Here is a 19,880-nt window from a genome sequence, read left to right as displayed (position 1 = left end):
CAAGGTGATCATGGGGTAGTAAATCCCTGAAGGTGTGACACGCTTGGAGATGCAGACCTGCGCAGCAGCTGTCACAGAGGAGGGAAGCGCAGCAAAAACTCAGCTGCGTGCTGAAGGTGCAAATCCTACTGAGAAGGGCATCCGTGGGTCGGGGTGATAAAAAGCGGGGCAGCCCCTCAGCTGTCTCTCTTTCCTTCCATGATACCACATGGGGGTGGGTGCTGATGCAGGAGAGGAGCAGGTGAGTGAGGGGCGGGGGATGCTGCCCAAAAAAGCTGCCTGAATGCTCTCAGAGGGGATGAAAACCCATGAAAAAAATTTAAGTGTTAGTGTGAGGTATTCCAGCAGAGAAAAAGCTGTGCTCTTAATCGAGAGATTGCAGAACAGTAGTAATGTGGATGCAAAAAGGCTTTGAAATGACTCTTATTTGCAAACTAAAAAACCTCACAAGACACACAGAAGAAACATCACTGGTTTTATTTTTAGTTTCTTAATTTGAATGGGAAGTCAAGGGGAATATAGAGGCATGTGGGGACTAATGGAAGGTCTCCTGTGGGTATTTTAGTCGGATGGTTAGGGTTAGTTGTGGTGGTGGGGGGAAAGCTTTGCAGTAGTGGCCTTTGTGGCGGGGGTCCAAATAACCCTAAATATCCAACTAATCCTTTGGGAGACTCTCCAGAGGCCCTCCTCATCCCTCTATGTGCCCCCAAATTCCCCTTTGATACCCCCAGGTGCACCTTAGGTGCCAACCGATCCCCTTAAGAGGGGTGGCAACACTGACCAGTTAGGGGCTTCTCTTGCCCCTGTGTGTGGGGAGCAGCTGAGTGCGGCCCTCTTTGAAGGTTTTTCCATTTGTATTGAAAACTAAGAAACAAAAAGAAAAAAAACCCAAAGGAACAAAGAAGGGCAACCCCCCCCTCCCATGACAGACAAAAAGGAAGGTCTACTGTTTTTATGTGATACACATGTTATATTTATGCTTTGAAACCCTGTTTTGCTCTCCCTAGAATTTGCTTTTACATTCCAGAAGCTCTCCTGTTTAAGTGGATGTAGAAGAATAGTATGATGTGGGAAGGTGTTTTGGGATAGCTTTGGAAGACTACGGGGAAGATTTGCCTTTGCTCGAGTCAGAGAAAGCTATGTTTTGCCTTTGACTCTGAGAGTAATGTAAACACTTTGGAACCGAAGGAGAGAAACTGGGCAGAGTTTGGTTGGACGTGTTAAAATAGTTTTGTTGTTACGACCTACTGTATGCCTTAATTGCACGTATGCCAGTAGAAAATGCCCAATTGAGGTGTGCCTTCTGATTAGACTATATAACTTTGCTGTATAATGTAATAAATGTCTTCAGCTGCTTACATCTGGCCCAGAAAGCACTGCTCGAAGTAATTAAAACATCAATACTACAACAAATGGTCACCCCGGACAGAGGTAAGTGACTGGGGAAACTGAGCGTCGGTGCCTCCTGTTGAGGAGCACGTATGGGTAATGAAAGAACAAAAGAAGATAACTTGATACTCAGAGTCATTTACTTACATCTTGGAGGGAAAAAAAAGGGCAACAATGTAGAATGAAAAGACATGGGAGCGGGGAGGGATGGCGGCAACAAAAGTAAACAAAATTGTTACATCTTCCCTTACAACACAGGGACTAATTAAAGATTCTTTAGATCAATTAGCAGAGCATTATAAAGCTGTTAGAATAGTAATGCCATTTCACCAGAACAAAGCTCTTCTTTGACATCTACGCCCCCCAGCCCTTCTCCCCCACCATGGCCACTAAGCTCACCTGCACCCCTGGAGCTGCAGTCACTGGCACCTGGCCAATAGCAACAGCAGCCCACTCCCCCCCTGCTGCTGGACACCCTCCCACTAACTCTTAAAAGTTTTTCCATGTGTTTTAATTGTGGACAGAAGGGACACTTTAGGCAAAAAGCATGACTTGGGAGAAGATGACTGTCCTAGAAGCCTGTAAGAAACACTGATTGCCAGATACTTTTGTGTACTTTAGGAACTGCTGCTGTAAGTTGTATGCACTGACATCCAGCAATATGGAGTGGAGAAGAGACAGTGGCATCTGCTACAAGCACCTTGAGTTTTAGGCTCAAAAACATCAATGTAGCTCAAAATTGCTGCTATCGCCTCCTATGGAAGTCTCCATGCCTTCAGGGAATCCTACATTTGACCTCGAGGCTGCCTGGAAGGGCAGCTGGTGTGAATTCGGTGGCTTTCTCCCCACCCCCCTTTCCCCCCCCCTCTCTTTGTCCCTATGGTGCCTTTGCTAGCCGGCCGCCTCCCCCCCCCCCCATTTCTCCCCCCCTTTCTGATAACCTCTCTAGTCTATGAAAGTTGTGTTCTGATTTAAAGCAACAATGATTATTTCATTATTTCTGATTGTGATGTGTTTTAGAGATTTTTTTTTTTTTGTTTTTAATAGTTGTTTTACCTGTAAGCATAATGAATAGTAAGTATTTAGTGTTTATAAGTATTAAGTAATTAGTGATTGTACTAAGGTACTAAGGTGTTAGGATAAGAGTTTGATATAGGGATATTATAGAATGAGATTTTTGTTTCTTTGTATTCAAAATCGTTTTAAGAGAAGGATTATATATATTAAAAAAAAAAAAGGATGCATATTTTATAACAGGTTGGATGTGTTAAAATAGTTTCATTGCAACCTATTGTATGCCAGCAGAAAATGCCCAACTGAGATGTGCCACGTGTGCCTTCTGATTAGACTATATGACTTTGCTGTATAATGTAATAAATGTCTTCAGCTGCTTACATCTGGCCCAGAAAGCACTGCTCGAAGTAAAACCTCTATACTACAGTGTTAATTCGTAAGAAGGGAGGCTTTGAAATGGGGTACGTGGGGTTCTCAAATATATAAATGTGCAGTGTGTATCTATCATATGCAAAGAGTGGCTTTTTAAAAGTATCGATTTTGTTGTCGATTGGTTATTTTTTATGTGAATGGAAAACCCTCTGAACAGAGGCTGGCTGAGCCTGATAGGAAAAATTAACCGTTCTGTATAAAATAAGAATTAACATGGGAAAAGATTAACCTTTTATATAACCCTCGGCTGGGCTCGGCTCCCTTCGGCGGCTCGGCTGGGCTCGGCTCCCTTCGGCGGCTCGGCTGGGCTCGGCTCCCTTCGGCGCCTCGGCTGGGCTCGGCTCCCTTCGGCGGCTCGGCTGGGCTCGGCTCCCTTCGGCGGCTCGGCTGGGCTCGGCTCCCTTCGGCGGCTCGGCTGGGCTCGGCTCCCTTCGGCGGCTCGGCTCGGCTCGGCTCCCTTCGGCGCCTCGGCTCGGCTCGGCTCCCTTCGGCGCCTCGGCTGGGCTCGGCTCCCTTCGGCTCCTCGGCTGGGCTCGGCTCCCTTCGGCTCCTCGGCTCGGCTCCCTTCGGCTCCTCGGCTCGGCTCGGCTCCCTTCGGCGCCTCGGCTCGGCTCGGCTCCCTTCGGCGCCTCGGCTGGGCTCGGCTCCCTTCGGCGCCTCGGCTGGGCTCGGCTCCCTTCGGCGCCTCGGCTCGGCTCGGCTCCCTTCGGCTCCTCGGCTCGGCTCGGCTCCCTTCGGCTCCTCGGCTCGGCTCGGCTCCCTTCGGCGCCTCGGCTGGGCTCGGCTCCCTTCGGCGCCTCGGCTGGGCTCGGCTCCCTTCGGCGCCTCGGCTGGGCTCGGCTCCCTTCGGCTCCTCGGCTCGGCTCGGCTCCCTTCGGCTCCTCGGCTCGGCTCGGCTCCCTTCGGCTCCTCGGCTCGGCTCGGCTCCCTTCGGCTCCTCGGCTCGGCTCGGCTCCCTTCGGCTCCTCGGCTCGGCTCGGCTCCCTTCGGCTCCTCGGCTCGGCTCCTCGGCTCGGCTCGGCTCCCTTCGGCGCCGCCCTCCCCGTGACAGCGCCTGCCCTTCCCAAGATGGCGCCGCCCTCCCCGTGACAGCGCCTGCCCTTCCCAAGATGGCGCCGTCCTCCCCGTGACAGCGCCTGCCCTTCCCAAGATGGCGCCGCCCTCGCCCCCTCGGCTCTGACCTAGCCAGCGTAACCCTCGTCCCCTCTGCTTTCTCTGCTCCGCATCAGCTCAGTGTAGACTCTGCTGCTCTCTGGAGTTGTTTTGTCCCTGCTGCAGGACTCTGCCACGGGTCTGGGGGTGGGTGTCGATTTGCCGCGGTCAGGAGCAGTCTGCTCCCAGTTCACGAGCTGTTCTCCTGTCTCTCCCAGCTCTTGCAGGCTGACCCCAATGCCCCCAGACTCGCCCAGCGATCCCAGGGTGAACCCAGCGCCTCCCAGTCTCTGCCAGTGCTCCCGGGAACTGCAAAATCCCTCTCCAGTGCTCCCAGGAACGCAGTGAGTGACCTCCTGTCCCACGCGGTGCTGCCAGTAAAACCTCTCCGATCCTATTCTCGGTGACCTCGCAGCAACAACAGTGCTCCCAGGAACTCCAAGATCTCCCTCAAGGGCTCCCAGTACTGCAATGTGTTCTCCCAGTCCCTTCCCTGTTTGTCCCTGTCCCTCCCAGCTTGTCCCAGTCTGTAACAATCGCTTTGCTATCCCTACCAAGTCCCTTCCCACACTGTCCCAGTCCCTTCCCAGTTTCATTCCCAGTCCTTTCCCACTGCATCCCAGTCCCTTCGCAGTACTCTCCCATTCCCAGCCAAGTCCCTTCCCAGTTTCCTTCCAGTCCCTCCCAATTTCTCCCACTACCTCCCAGTTCTTCTTAGTCCCTTGCCAGTTCCCTCCAGGTCCTTTCCAGTCCATCCCATTCCCACCCAGTCCCTTCCCCGTCCTATCCCAGTCCATCCCACTCCATCCCGGGCCCTCCCAGTCCCTTCCCATTCCCTTCCCAGTTCCCTCCCATTCCGTCCCAGTCCTTCCCAGTCTCTCCCCCCCCATTCCTGTCCATCCCAGCCCCTCCCATTCCCTCCCCGTCCCCTCCCAGTCTGCCCAGTGCCCTCCCAGTCATTCCCAGTTCCTCCCATTCCCTCTCAGTCCCCTCCTGGTCCATTCCCAGTGCCCTCCCATTCCCTCCCCGTCCCCTCCCATTTCACTCTGGTCCTCCCAGTGCACTCCCAGTCCCCTCCCACTTTGTCCCAGTTCCCTCCCTGTCCCTTCCCAGCCCCTTCCCAGTCCCTCCCACTCCATCCCAGTCCCTCCCATTCCCTCCTGTTCCACCCAGTCCCTCCCACTCCCTCACTGTCCCTTCCCAGTTCCCTCCCAGTCCGTCCCAGTGCCCTCCCCATACCTTCCCAGTCTCTTCACAGTTCCCTCCCAGTTTCGCCCAGGCCCTTTCCAGTCCCTCCCAGCAAGCTCCCAGTCCTGCCCTGTCCCTCCCAATTCCCTCCCAGTCCACCCAGTCCCTCCCACTCCCCTCCCAGTTCCCTCCCAGTTTGTCCCAGGCCCTTACCAGTCCATTCTCACTTTCCTCCCTGTCCCCTCCCAGTCCCTTCCCAGTGCACTCCCAGTCCCTTCCCAGTGCACTCCCAGTCCCCTCCCATTCTCTTCCAGACCCCTCCCATTCTCTCCCAGTCCCTCCAAGCCCCTCCCTGTCCATCCCAGCCCATCCCTGTCCATCCCAGTCCCCTCCCACTTAGTTCCAGGCCCCTCCCTGTCCCTTCCCACTCCCCTCCCTGTCCCTTCCCACTCCCCTCCCTGTCCCTTCCCTGTCACCTCCGTGTCGCTTCCCTGTCGCCTCTGTGTTGCTTCCTTGTCCCTTTCTTGTCGCCTCCTTGTCTCCTCCGTGTTGCTTCCTTGTCCCTTCCTTGTTCCATCCCAGTCCCCTCCCAGTCCCCTTCCAGTTTGTCCCAGTCTCTTCCCAGTTCCTTCCCACTCCCTTCCCAGGTCCCTTCCCAGGTCCCTTCCCGTTCCCTTCCCGTTCCCTTCCCGTTCCCTTCCCGTTCCCTTCCCAGTTCCCTTCCCAGTCCCCTCCCAGTCCACCCATTTCCTCCCAGTCCCTTTCCAGTCCCTTCCCAGGCCCTCCAAGTTTCCTCCCACTCCCTCCCGGTCCCCTCCCAGTCCTTCCAAGTGCCCTCCCAGGTCCTCCAAGTCCCCTCCCACTTAGTTCTTGGCCCTTCCTTCCCAGTTTGTCCCTGTCCCTTCTCACTCCCCTCCTTGTCCTCTCCTTGTTCCCTCCTTCTTCTCTCCTTGTCCTTTCCATGTCCCTTCCTTTTCCCTTCCCAGTTCCATCCCAGTTCCCTCCCACTTAGTTCCAGGCCCTTCCCTGTCCCTTCCCACTCCCCTCCCTGTCCCTTCTCATTCCCCTCCCAGTCCCTTTGCATTACCCTTCCAGTTCCCTCCCACTTCCCTCCCAGTCCCCTTCCAGTTTGTCCCAGTCTCTTCCCAGTTCCCTCCCACTCCCTTCCCGTTCCCTTCCCAGGTCCCTTCCCAGTTCCCTTCCCGTTCCCATCCCAGTCCCCTCCCACTTAGTTCCAGGCCCTTCCCTGTCCCTTCCCACTCCCCTCCCTGTCCCTTCTCATTCCCCTCCCAGTCCCTTTGCATTACCCTTCCAGTTCCCTCCCACTTCCCTCCCAGTCCCCTTCCAGTTTGTCCCAGTCTCTTCCCAGTTCCCTCCCACTCCCTTCCAGTTCCCTTCCCAGTTCCCTTCCCGTTCCCATCCCAGTCCCCTCCCACTTAGTTCCAGGCCCCTCCCTGTCCCTTCCCACTCCCCTCCCTGTCCCTTCTCACTCCCCTCCCTGTCCCTTCCCACTCCCCTCCCTGTCCCTTCCCACTCCCCTCCCTGTCCCTTCCCACTCCCCTCCCTGTCCCTTCCCACTCCCCTCCCTGTCCCTTCCCTGTCACCTCCGTGTCGCTTCCCTGTCGCCTCTGTGTTGCTTCCTTGTCCCTTTCTTGTCGCCTCCTTGTCTCCTCCGTGTTGCTTCCTTGTCCCTTCCTTGTTCCATCCCAGTCCCCTCCCATTTTGTCCCAGGACCTTCCCAGTCCCCTTCCAGTCCCCTCCCAGTCCACCCAGTTTCTCCCAGTCCCTTTCCAGTCCCTTCCCAGGCCTTCCAAGTTTCCTCCCATTCCTTCCCGGTCCTTCCCAGTGCCCTCCTAGGTCCTCCCAGTTCCCTCCAAGTCCCCTCCCACTTAGTTCCAGGCCCTTCCCAGTCCCTTCTCAGGTCCCTCCCAGTCCCATCCCAATCCCCTCCCAGTCCCTTCCCACTGCCCTTCCTTGTGCATTCCCAGTTCCCTCCCAGTTTGTCCCAGGACCTACCCAGTCCCTTCTCAGTCCCTCCCAGGCCCTTTCCAGTTCCTTCCCAGGCCCTCCCATTGCCTCCCAGTTCCCTCCAAGTCCCCTCCCACTTAGTTCCAGGGCCTTCCTAGGCCGTTCCCAGTGTCCTCCCACTCCATCCCATTCCCCTCCAGTCCACCCACTTCCTCCAGTCCCTTCCCAGGCCCTCCCAGATTCCTCCCATTCCCTCCCAGTTCCCTCCAAGTCCCTTCCCACTTAGTTCCAGGCCCTTCCCAGTCCCTTCCCAGTTTGACCCAGTCCACCCATTCCCTCCCACTCCCCCCCACTCCCTTCCCAGTCCCTTTCCAATACCCTCTCACTCCCCTCCCGCTCCCTTTCCATTAGCCTTCCAGTGCCCTCCCAGTCGCCTCCCAGTTTGTCCCAGTCCCTTTCCTGGTCCTCCCAGTTTCCTACCAGTCCCTCCCATTCCCTCCCGGTCCCCTCCCAGTCCACCCAGTTCCTCCCAGGCCCCTCCCAGTCTCTTCCCATTCCCTTTCCAGTGGTCACCCAGTCTTTCCCACTGCCCTCCCAGTCCCTCCCAGTGCCCTCCCATTTCACTCGGGTCCTCCCACTTCCCTCCAAGTCTGCTCCCAGTGTGTCCCAGTCCCTTCCCACTTTGTCCCAGTCCCTTCCCACTTTGTCCCAGTCCCTTCCCAATCCCCTCCCAGTCCCTTCCCACTCCCCTCCCTGTCCATTCCTTGTTACTTTCCAGTTCCCTTCCAGTCCCCTCCCAGTTTGTCCTAGTCCCCTCCCAGTCCACCCAGTTCCTCCCAGGCCCTTTCCCGTCTCTTCCCAGTCCCTCCCGTTCCCTCCCATTCCCTCCCAGGTCTTCCCAGTTCCCTCCAAGTCCCCTCCCAGTTAGTTCCAGGCCCTTCCCAGTCCCTTCAAAGTTTATCCCAGTGCCTACTCAGTTCCATCCCAGTCCATCCCACTCCACCCAGTCTCTCCCACTCCCCTCCCAGTCCCTTTGCATTACCCTTCCAGTTCCCTCCCACTTCCCTCCCTGTCCCCTTCCAGTTTGTCCCAGTCTCTTCCCAGTTTGTCCCAGTCTCATCCTAATCCCCTCCCTGTCCCTTCCCAGTCCCTTCCCACTCCCCTCCGTCCCTCCCCAATTCCCTCCTTGTCTCCTCCTTGTCCCTTCCCAGTCCCCTCCCAGTCCACCCATTTCCTCCCAGTCCCTTCCCAGGCCCTCCCGGTCCCCTCCCAGTCCTTCCAAGTGCCCTCCCAGGTCCTCCCAGTCCCTTCCCACTCCCCTCCCAGTCCCTTCCCACTCCCCTCCTTGTACTCTCTTTGTTCTCCTTGTCTCCTCCTTCTCCTCTCCTTGTCCTTTCCATGTCTCTTCCTTTTCCCTTCCCAGTTAAATCCCAGTCCCCTCTCAGTTTGTCCTAGGCCCTTTCCAGTCCCTTCCCAGGCCCTCCCAGTTTCCTCCCACTCCCTCCCACTCCCCTCCCAGTTCTTCCAAGTGCCCTCCCAGGTCCTCCAAGTCCCCTCCCACTTAGTTCTAGGCCCTTCCCTGTCCCTTCTCAGTTCCCTGCCCACTCCCCTCCCTGTCCCTGCCCACTCCCCTCCCTGTCCCTGCCCACTCCCCTCCCTGTCCCTTCCTTGTCGCCTCCGTGTCGCTTCCTTGTCCCTTTCTTGTTGCCTCCGTGTTGCTTCCTTGTCCCTTCCTTGTTCCATCCCAGTCCCCTTCCAGTCCCCTCCCAGTCCACCCAGTTTCTTCCAGTCCCTTCCCAGGCCCTCCAAGTTTCCTCCCACTCCATCCCACCCCCTCCCATTCCTTCCCGGTCCTTCCCAGTGCCCTCCCAGGTCCTCCCAGTTCCCTCCAAGTCCCCTCCCAGTTAGTTCCAGGCCCTTCCCAGGCCCTTCCCAGTTTGTCCCAGTCCCTTCTCAGGTCCCTCCCAGTCCCATCCCAATCCCCTCCCAGTCCCTTCCCACTGCCCTTCCTTGTGCATTCCCAGTTCCCTCCCAGTTTGTCCCAGGACCTACCCTGTCCCTTCTCAGTCCCTCCCAGGCCCTTTCCAGTTCCTTCCCAGGCCCTCCCATTCCCTCCCAGTTCCCTCCAAGTCCCCTCCCACTTAGTTCCAGGCCCTTCCCAGTTTGTCCCAGTCCCTTCTCACTCCCCTCCCAGTCCCTTCTCACTCCCCTCCCAGTCCCTTCTCACTCCCCTCCTTGTCCCCTCCTTGTCCCCTCCCTGTCCCTTCCTTTTCCCTTCCCAGTTCCATCCCAGTCCCCTCCCAGTTTGTCCCAGGCCCTTTCCAGTCCCTTCCCAGGCCCTCCAAGTTTCCTCCCACTCCCTCCCGGTCCCCTCCCATTCCTTCCAAGTGCCCTCCCAGGTCCTCCAAGTCCCCTCCCACTTCGTTCCAGGCCCTTCCTAGTTTGTCCCTGTCCCTTCTCAGTACCCTCCTTGTCCTCCCACTCCCCTCCCAGTCCCCTCCTTGTCCCCTCCTTCTACCCTTCTTGTCCCTTCCTTTTCCCTTCCCAGTTCCATCCCAGTCCCCTCCAATTTGTCCCAGGCCCTTTCCAGTCCCTTCCCAGGCACTCCCAGTTTCCTCCCACTCCCTCCTGGTGCCCTCCCAGTCCTTCCAAGTGCCCTCCCAGGTCCTCCAAGTCCCCTCCCAGTTAGTTCCAGGCCCGTCCCATTCCCTTCTCAGTTCCCTCCCACTCCCTCTCACTCCCCTCCCTGTCCCTTCCTTGTCCCGTCCCTGTCCCTTCCCACTCCCCTCCCTGTCCCTTCCTGGGTCCTCCCAGTTCCCTCCAAGTCCCCTCCCAATTTGTCCCAGGCCCTTCCCAGTCCCGTCCCAGTCCCTTCCTGTCCCTTCCCAGTCCCTTTGCACTGCCCTCCTTTTCCCTTCCCAGTTCCCTCCCAGTCCCCTCCCAGTTTGTGCCAATCTCTTCCCACTCCCCTTCCTTGTCCCTTCCCAGGCCCTCCCAGTTCCCTCCCACTCCATCCCAGTTCCACCCATTCCCTCCCGGTCCCCTCCCAGTCCGCCCAGTCCTTCCCAGTGCCCTCCCATTCCCTCCCAGTCCACTCCCAGTTCCCTCCAAGTCCCCTCCCAGTTTCTCCCAGGCTTTTTCCAGACCCTTCCCAGTACCCTCCCAGTCCCTTCCATTCCCTCCTGGTCCACCCTGTCCCTCAAACTCCCCGCACTGTCCCTTCTCAGTCCCTTCCAACTCTTTTCCCTGTCCCTTTTACATTCCCATCCCAGTGCCTAAGCAGTCCCCTCCCAGTCCCCCCCCAGTCCCTTCCCAGTTTGTCCCAGTGCCCTCCCTGTCCCTTCCCAGTCCCTTCCTGTCCCTTCACTGTCACTTCCCAGTCCCTTCACAGTTCATCCACTTCCCAACCAGTCCCCTCCCAGTTTGTCCCAGTCCATTCCCATTCCCCTCATAGTTCCCTCCCCATCCTTCCCAGTTCCTCCCATTCCCTCTCAGTCCCCTCCCATTTCACTCAGGTCCTCCCAGTGCCATTGCCAGTCCCCTCCCAGTTTGTCCCGGTGCCCTCCCTGTTCCTTCCCACTCCCTTCACACTCCCTACCCATTCCATTCCCAGTCCCTTCCAACTTTTTTCCCTTCCCATTCCCTTCTTAATTCCCTCCCATTTCCCTCCCACTGGCTCCCCACTCCCCTCCCAGTCACTTGCCACTCCCCTCCCAGTCCCGTCGCACTGCATTCCCAGTCCTTCCCAGTCTCTCCCGGTTCCCTCCCACTCCCATCCCAGTACACCCAGTTCCTCCCTGTCCTTTCCCACTCCCATCCCAGTCTCTTCTCAGTGCCCCCCCAGTCCATCCCAGCCCCTCCCAGTCCATCCCAGTTCCTCCCATTCCATCCCAGTCCCTTCCATGTCCCCTACTAGTCCCTTCCTAGTTTTCCCCAGTCCTTCCCAATCCCCTCCCATTCAACCCATTTCCTCCCAATCCTTTCTCAGTCCCTTCCCAGTCCTTGCCAGTCCCTGCCAGTTCCTCCCCAGTCCCTCCCAGTCCTGCCCAGTGGCCCTCCTACTCCCCTCCCAGTGCCCCTCCCAGTCCTCTTCAAGTCCCTTCACAGTCCCCAACCAGTCCCTTCCCCATCCCTTTCCAGTTCCCTCCCAGTCATACATGCACTACCTGGCAAGAGCCCTGGTGGACAATTGGAAACAGTAGCATCCCCACTGGGAACACTGGGAGACAACTGGGAAACAACTGGGAGCACTGGGAGCATGACCCAGGAATTTCCAGTACCCCCCCTCAGTCCCCCATTTCCCTCCACAGCCCATTACAGCCTCCCAGTCCATTCCCACTATGTCCCCTCCCTGTCCCTCCACGTCCCCTCCCACACTGTCCCACTCCCTTCCCAGTCCCCTCCCAGTCCCTCCCTGTTTATTCCTGTCTCTCCCAGTACCTCCCAATCCCTTCTAGTCCTATCCCAGTATGGGAGGAGACCAGTAGGGACCAGGAGGCACTGGGAGGCATACCTGGACCAGCTGGACGCATTGCTGGAGCCCTGGGACACAACTGGAAGCAGCAGAAACCCAACTGGGAGCACTAGGGGTCCCTGGGAGGAACTGGGAGACAACTGGGAGAATCTCCCCATGACCCCCAGTGCCCCCCTGAGCCCCTCCAGACCGCCCCAAAGTCTTTCCACAGTCTCTGAGTTCTTCCCAGTGCCATGTAGAGCCCTTCCTAGTACCTCCCAGTTAACCCTTAGACTTCCCCAGTGCCCCCACACTCCCCCCCAGTAACCCTCCCTACCCCAGATCCTTCCACAGCCTCCCACTGCCCCCCCCAATTCCCCTCCAGAGCTGTTAACAGCCTCCCAGTCCTTCCCACTATTGTCCTGAGCCCTTTCCAGTACCCTCCCAGTCGTTTTCCAATCCCCTCCCTGTCCCTTCCCAGTCCCTTCCAACTCTTTTCCTTTCCCATTCCCTTCTTAGTTCCCTCCCAATCCCCTCCCACTGGCTCCCCACTCCCCTCCCAGTCCCGTCGCAGTGCACTCCCAGTCCTTCCCAGTCTCTCCCAGTTCCCTCCCATTCCCATTCCAGTGCACCCAGTTGCTCCCTGTCCTTTCCCACTCCCATCCCAGTCTCTTCCCAGTGCCCCCCCAGTCCATCCCAGCCCCTCCCAGTCCATCCCAGTTCCTCCCATTCCATCCCAGTCCCTTCACAGTCCCCAACCAGTGCCTTCCCCATCCCTTTCCAGTCCCCTCCCAGTCATACCTGCACTACCTGGCAAGAGCCCTGGTGGACAATTGGAAGCAGTAGCATCCCCACTGGGAGACAACTGGGAGCACTGGGAGCATGACCCAGGAATTCCCAGTACCCCCCCTCAGTCCCCCATTTCCCTCCCACAGCCCTTTACAGCCTCCCAGTCCATTCCCACTATGTCCCCTCCCTGTCCCTCCAAGTCCCCTCCCACACTGTCCCACTCCCTTCCCAGTCCCCTCCCAGTCCCCCCCTGTTTATTCCTGTCCCTCCCAGTACCTCCCAATCCCTTCTAGTCCTATCCCAGTATGGGAGGAGACCAGTAGGGACCAGGAGGCACTGGGAGACATGCCTGGACCAGCTGGAGGCATTGCTGGAGCCCTGGGACACAACTGGAAGCAGCAGGAACCCAACTGGGAGCACTAGGGGTCCCTGGGAGGAACTGGGAGACAACTGGGAGAGCACTGGGAGTATCTCCCCATGACCCCCAGTGCCCCCCTGAGCCCCTCCAGACCGCCCCAAAGTCTTTCCACAGTCTCCGAGTTCTTCCCAGTGCCATGTAGAGCCCTTCCCAGTACCTCCCAGTTAACCCTTAGAATTTTCCCAGTGTCCCCTTACTCTCCCCCCCGTAACCTTACCCCCACCACAGGTCTTCCACAGCCTACCAGTACCTTCCAGTACTGTCCTGAACCCCTCCCAGTGCCTCCCAGTCCTTTCCCAGTCTGGGAGGAAGCTGGTAGGGGCTGAGAGGCACTGGGAGGGACTGGGAGCCATACCTGCAGCAGCTGAAGTCAGTTCTGGAGCCATGGGAGACAACTGGAAGCAGCAGGAACCCAACTGGGAGCAACTGGGAGACAACTGGGAGAGCACTGGGAGCACTGTGAGTATCTCCTCATAACCCCAAGTGCCCCCCTCAGCCCCTCCACACTGCCCCAGAGTCTTTCCACAGTCTCTGAGTTCTTCCCAGTGCCATTCAGAGCCCTTCCCAGTACCTCCCAGTTAACCCTTAGAATTTTCCCAGTGCCTCCTCACTCCCCCCCAGTAACCCTCCCCCCCAGAGTCCTTCCACAGCCTCCCAGTACCTCCCAGTACTGTCCTGAGCCCCTCCCAGCCCTTTGCCACTCCCTTACCGCTCCCTTTCCAGCCTGGTTCCTCTCCAGCTAGTCTGACCCCAGCCTGTAGCAATGCCTGGGGTTGTTGTGGTAATGTGTAGAACCTGGCACTTGGATGTGTTCAATATCATGCCCTTGGACTCTGCCTGGAGGAAAGCAGAAAGTATCTATGGAAGGTTTCAGGACAGGAAAGAACAACAGGCTGCGGACGACGGAAGAACGGTCTGATGATAAAGAAGAGCTGACTGCAGTAAACAGCCTGAAGCGCGAGACAGAAGGACGCTCGCCTCCGTGCCGGAGAAGCTCAACCTGATATGGGATGAAGATAATAATGGAGAGCTGCATATCAAAGGAGAAAACTCAATTAGCAGCAGTGGTGCAAGAATGCCAGGGAATTGCTTAGCCTGCTTGATTTTTCCTACATACACTGCTTGTTCTGTACCACTAAACAATTCCTGCTTCACCAACCAGGGAGTCCGTGCATGCTTTCCAAACTCTGCCCATCTGTCCAGCCTGTCAGGGTCCCTCTGCTGAGCTCTCCTACCTTCCAGCAGATCAACTCCTGCCCCCAGCTTGGTGTCATCTGCAAAGTTATTGATGATGGACTCGCTCCCCTCATCCAGATCATCAATACAGATATTGAACAGGATGGGACCCAGCACTGATCCCTGGGGGACACCACTAGTGCCCGGCTGCCAGCTGCATGTGGCACCATTCACCACCACTCTCTGGGCCCAGGACTCCAGCCAGTTCCTAACCCAGCACAGAGTGCTCCTGTCCAGGATGTGGGCTGTTCTGCTTGGCCAGGTGGTTGTTGTGGCAGACAGTGTCAAAGGCCTTGCTGAAGTCCAGGCAGACTACATCCACAGCCTTCCCCACACCTACCAGGCAGTCACCTGGGCATAGAAGGAGATCAGGTTGGTGAGGCAGGACCTGCCCCTCCCACCAAATCTTTGCTGGCTGGGCCTGAGCCCTTGCCCGTCCTGCAGGTTTGCTGTGATTGCCCCCAGGACGATCTGCTCCATAGTCTTGCCAGGCACTGAGGTCAGGCTTACAGGCCTGGAGTTCCCAGGTTCTTCCCTCCAGCCCTTCTCGTGAATGGCATCACACTGGCAGCTTCCAGCCACCTGGGACCTCTGTGGTCATGCAGGACTGGTGGCAAATGTTGGGCAGTGGCTTGGAGCTCATCTGCCAGAGCTCTCTGCCCTGGGATGGATCCCATCTGGTGCCATAGACTTGTGAGGGTCCCAGTGGTATCCCAGTCCCTCCCAGTTCTTTCCCAGTCCTTCTCAGTCAGATTTTTCTGACAGCTCTTGGAAGAACATTTCTGTACAGGTGTTCCCCAGGGCTCCTCAGCTGCTCATAACTCAACAATCTTGGAGGGGAATAAAACCCATGGAAAGCTGAGCGTGAAGTGACAAAGCAGGCACCGCCCCCCCCCAGCGTGGCACCGCCCCCCCCCCAGCGTGGCACCGCCCTTCCCTGCGTGGCACCGCCTCCCCCAGCGTGGCACCGCCTCCCCCAGCGCGGCACCGCCTCCCCCAGCGCGGCACCGCCTCCCCCAGCGCGGCACCGCCTCCCCCAGCGCGGCACCGCCTCCCCCAGCGCGGCACCGCCTCCCCCAGCGCGGCACCGCCTCCCCCAGCGCGGCACCGCCTCCCCCAGCGCGGCACCGCCTCCCCCAGCGCGGCACCGCCTCCCCCAGCGCGGCACCGCCTCCCCCAGCGCGGCACCGCCTCCCCCAGCGCGGCACCGCCTCCACCCATGTGGCACCGCCCCCCAGCGTGGCACCGCCCCCTCAGCGTACATCGCCCCTCCCCAGCCTGAACCCCACCCCCCAGCGTGGCACCGCCCTCAACAACATGGCGCCGGATGCTTTAAAATGGCTCAGTGCAGGGTCGTGGCTGGTAGAGGTTGGAGCTCTTCTGCTGTGTCCCAGGTCAGTGCTAGTCTCTGCTGCTTTGTGGGGTTTCTCTATAGCAGCCGCTGGAGCTGCGCGTGGCTTGGGGGGGTGGCCGCCGGCGGTGCTGCGCGGGGCTTTGGGGGGGTGGCCGCAGGCGGTGCTGCGCGGGGCTTGTGGGGGTGGCCCCAGGCGGGGCTGCGCGAGGCTTTGGGGGCTGGCCGCGGCGGCGGCGGCCGGCGGGGCAGCGCGGGGCTTTGGGGGGGTGGCGGCTGCTGCCTCAACTGTACCTAGAGATACCTGTAACTCTGTGCTTCTAGTGCATGCAATAATGACGGAAGTGTGGAGCTGTAAGTGATAACAGAATTGGCCCTTTATCTCTTTTTCTTTTCTAGTACACCCAGTGTTTCCCCACTCCTGTTAGGAGTCTTGTCTGCAGGACTCTTGCTGTTCTCCACATGTGGGGTGTGTGTGTATGTCTACATCAGGAGCAGTCTATACGTTGTGCTTTGGAGAACAAGACCACAAGTAAGTCTGCTTTGTGTTGCACTCATGAGGAATGAGCTGCCCTGGGAGGTGATGGAGTCACCATCACTGCAAGTGTTTAAAGTAAGACTGGATGAGGCACTGAGTACCATGGTTTGGTTGACTAGATGGTGGTGGGTGATAGGTTGGACTCAGTGTTCTGGAAGGTCTTTTGCAACCTGGTTAAGTCTGTATTCTATTCTGCTTTCCTGATTGCTCCCAGCATGGCCCCTGTGTTCTCCCTCTTCTTCCCAGTAACTCCAAAATCCTTTTCTAGTGCTCCCAGTGCCTTCCCAAGTCTCCCAGTGGGGCCCCAGATCTTCCCTCAGTGGGGAAGTGTTCTCCCAGCATGCCAAACTCTCTTCTTGGTGCTCCAAGTACCACCAGATGCTGAGTGTGTGTTTTGGGACAGCATCAGTTCACAGCTCTGTGAGTTAAATGAACGCTGAAGGGAGAACAAATGATTTTGTGGTATTTTTATTGAATGCATGCTAACCTCCTCAGAGCTTTACAATGTGAGTAACTGAGATCTGTTCTTTGCTTTTTGCTTTATTCTTTACAGATTGACTCTTTGCTTTCCACTTCATTAACCGAGCAAGCAAGACGTGCAGCAGCGACACGGTCGGCACAAGGGCTACGGCTGCTGCGACGGTACAGCCTCGCCCTGCCAGCCTAGCAGGGGATCTCCTGCTTGGCTTGTGTGGGCTCCAGGTAGGGTTTGATCTGTCAGTCAGGAAGGAAAGGCTGAAAAAGAAACTGCTCAGTCCACGCTTTTACCGAGGAGCTGAAACTTCTTCCAGTGTAGACTCCAACCGAGCAGGTAGGTAAGCAAGCAGAAGTCCTCTGATGGGTATAATGGGAGTGGCAAAGAGACTTCCCTTGTTTCCAGTGTGGACAACCTCTTGTTTGTCCCCTGACCCCAGGAGCTTCTCACAGGGGCTGTGTTCCTCACTAACAGCAAGGCTGCGCTCGGCCCCTGGGGATGCTGCAACCGTAGCAGAGAAGTTGTGCTCCTGGCAGTTCTCTCTCCACCTGGATCAGGATGAAGGTGCAGGCCATTGCTCTGCAGCTAGGCACCGCTGGGAGCTGCAGCTGGTGCCCAGATCAAAGACAGCTTTGTCTCTAAGGCCAGTGCTTCTCTGCAGAGAAACCAAGATTTCTCTGTAGGTGTTGCCCAGGGTTCCTCATCTGCTCAGAATGCCCAGCTCCAGTGCCAGGCTGATGTCCCCTCACAGCCGTCACTCTGTCGGTGCTTGCCTAGAAGTGCCGGAAATCTTCCTGGAACTATTGGAGAAAAGGAAGCTTTGTCTGTCTCTGTTTGCAGTGCCCTGAGAAGGACTTGTACCGACACAGGCTCAGAAAGCTGAAACAAAACAATGAGAGCAACAGATGGAAGAGATGGGTTGATTGCCAGCAAGAAATGCACCAACTGCAAGGTGATTATGGGGTAGTAAATCCCTGAAGGTGTGACACGCTTGGAGATGCAGACCTGCGCAGCAGCTGTCACAGAGGAGGGAAGCGCAGCAAAAACTCAGCTGCGTGCTGAAGGTGCAAATCCTACTGAGAAGGGCATCCGTGGGTCGGGGTGATAAAAAGCGGGGCAGCCCCTCAGCTGTCTCTCTTTCCTTCCATGATACCACATGGGGGTGGGTGCTGATGCAGGAGAGGAGCAGGTGAGTGAGGGGCGGGGGATGCTGCCCAAAAAAGCTGCCTGAATGCTCTCAGAGGGGATGAAAACCCATGAAAAAAATTTAAGTGTTAGTGTGAGGTATTCCAGCAGAGAAAAAGCTGTGCTCTTAATCGAGAGATTGCAGAACAGTAGTAATGTGGATGCAAAAAGGCTTTGAAATGACTCTTATTTGCAAACTAAAAAACCTCACAAGACACACAGAAGAAACATCACTGGTTTTATTTTTAGTTTCTTAATTTGAATGGGAAGTCAAGGGGAATATAGAGGCATGTGGGGACTAATGGAAGGTCTCCTGTGGGTATTTTAGTCGGATGGTTAGGGTTAGTTGTGGTGGTGGGGGGAAAGCTTTGCAGTAGTGGCCTTTGTGGCGGGGGTCCAAATAACCCTAAATATCCAACTAATCCTTTGGGAGACTCTCCAGAGGCCCTCCTCATCCCTCTATGTGCCCCCAAATTCCCCTTTGATACCCCCAGGTGCACCTTAGGTGCCAACCGATCCCCTTAAGAGGGGTGGCAACACTGACCAGTTAGGGGCTTCTCTTGCCCCTGTGTGTGGGGAGCAGCTGAGTGCGGCCCTCTTTGAAGGTTTTTCCATTTGTATTGAAAACTAAGAAACAAAAAGAAAAAAACCCCAAAGGAACAAAGAAGGGCAACCCCCCCCCCCCCATGACAGACAAAAAGGAAGGTCTACTGTTTTTATGTGATACACATGTTATATTTATGCTTTAAAACCCTGTTTTGCTCTCCCTAGAATTTGCTTTTACATTCCAGAAGCTCTCCTGTTTAAGTGGATGTAGAAGAATAGTATGATGTGGGAAGGTGTTTTGGGATAGCTTTGGAAGACTACGGGGAAGATTTGCCTTTGCTCGAGTCAGAGAAAGCTATGTTTTGCCTTTGACTCTGAGAGTAATGTAAACACTTTGGAACCGAAGGAGAGAAACTGGGCAGAGTTTGGTTGGACGTGTTAAAATAGTTTTGTTGTTACGACCTACTGTATGCCTTAATTGCACGTATGCCAGTAGAAAATGCCCAACTGAGATGTGCCACGTGTGCCTTCTGATTAGACTATATAACTTTGCTGTATAATGTAATAAATGTCTTCAGCTGCTTACATCTGGCCCAGAAAGCACTGCTCGAAGTAATTAAAACATCAATACTACAACAAATGGTCACCCCGGACAGAGGTAAGTGACTGGGGAAACTGAGCGTCGGTGCCTCCTGTTGAGGAGCACGTATGGGTAATGAAAGAACAAAAGAAGATAACTTGATACTCAGAGTCATTTACTTACATCTTGGAGGGAAAAAAAAGGGCAACAATGTAGAATGAAAAGACATGGGAGCGGGGAGGGATGGCGGCAACAAAAGTAAACAAAATTGTTACATCTTCCCTTACAACACAGGGACTAATTAAAGATTCTTTAGATCAATTAGCAGAGCATTATAAAGCTGTTAGAATAGTAATGCCATTTCACCAGAACAAAGCTCTTCTTTGACATCTACGCCCCCCAGCCCTTCTCCCCCACCATGGCCACTAAGCTCACCTGCACCCCTGGAGCTGCAGTCACTGGCACCTGGCCAATAGCAACAGCAGCCCACTCCCCCCCTGCTGCTGGACACCCTCCCACTAACTCTTAAAAGTTTTTCCATGTGTTTTAATTGTGGACAGAAGGGACACTTTAGGCAAAAAGCATGACTTGGGAGAAGATGACTGTCCTAGAAGCCTGTAAGAAACACTGATTGCCAGATACTTTTGTGTACTTTAGGAACTGCTGCTGTAAGTTGTATGCACTGACATCCAGCAATATGGAGTGGAGAAGAGACAGTGGCATCTGCTACAAGCACCTTGAGTTTTAGGCTCAAAAACATCAATGTAGCTCAAAATTGCTGCTATCGCCTCCTATGGAAGTCTCCATGCCTTCAGGGAATCCTACATTTGACCTCGAGGCTGCCTGGAAGGGCAGCTGGTGTGAATTCGGTGGCTTTCTCCCCACCCCCCTTTCCCCCCCCTCTCTTTGTCCCTATGGTGCCTTTGCTAGCCGGCCGCCTCCCCCCCCCCCATTTCTCCCCCCCTTTCTGATAACCTCTCTAGTCTATGAAAGTTGTGTTCTGATTTAAAGCAACAATGATTATTTCATTATTTCTGATTGTGATGTGTTTTAGAGATTTTTTTTTTTTTTGTTTTTAATAGTTGTTTTACCTGTAAGCATAATGAATAGTAAGTATTTAGTGTTTATAAGTATTAAGTAATTAGTGATTGTACTAAGGTACTAAG

General features: G+C 55.9%; 1 long non-coding RNA gene across 1 annotated transcript; it reads left to right on the top strand.

Annotated features, from left to right (window-relative positions):
• Positions 1-13,089: 13,089 nt before the first annotated feature.
• On the top strand, positions 13,090-13,961 carry LOC137448233 (uncharacterized). The gene is made up of 2 exons (XR_010989014.1): positions 13,090-13,262; positions 13,671-13,961. It is a non-coding gene; the product is annotated as an uncharacterized lncRNA (long non-coding RNA).
• The last annotated feature ends 5,919 nt before the right edge of the window (positions 13,962-19,880 follow it).

The sequence above is a fragment of the Melanerpes formicivorus genome, unplaced genomic scaffold (genome assembly GCF_026170545.1).
Source record: "Melanerpes formicivorus ecotype bairdi unplaced genomic scaffold, bMelFor1.0.p_v2 SCAF_23, whole genome shotgun sequence".
NCBI lineage: Eukaryota > Metazoa > Chordata > Aves > Piciformes > Picidae > Melanerpes > Melanerpes formicivorus.
Note: the sequence above shows the minus strand (reverse complement) of the source record. Positions and strands in the feature narration are given on the sequence as shown.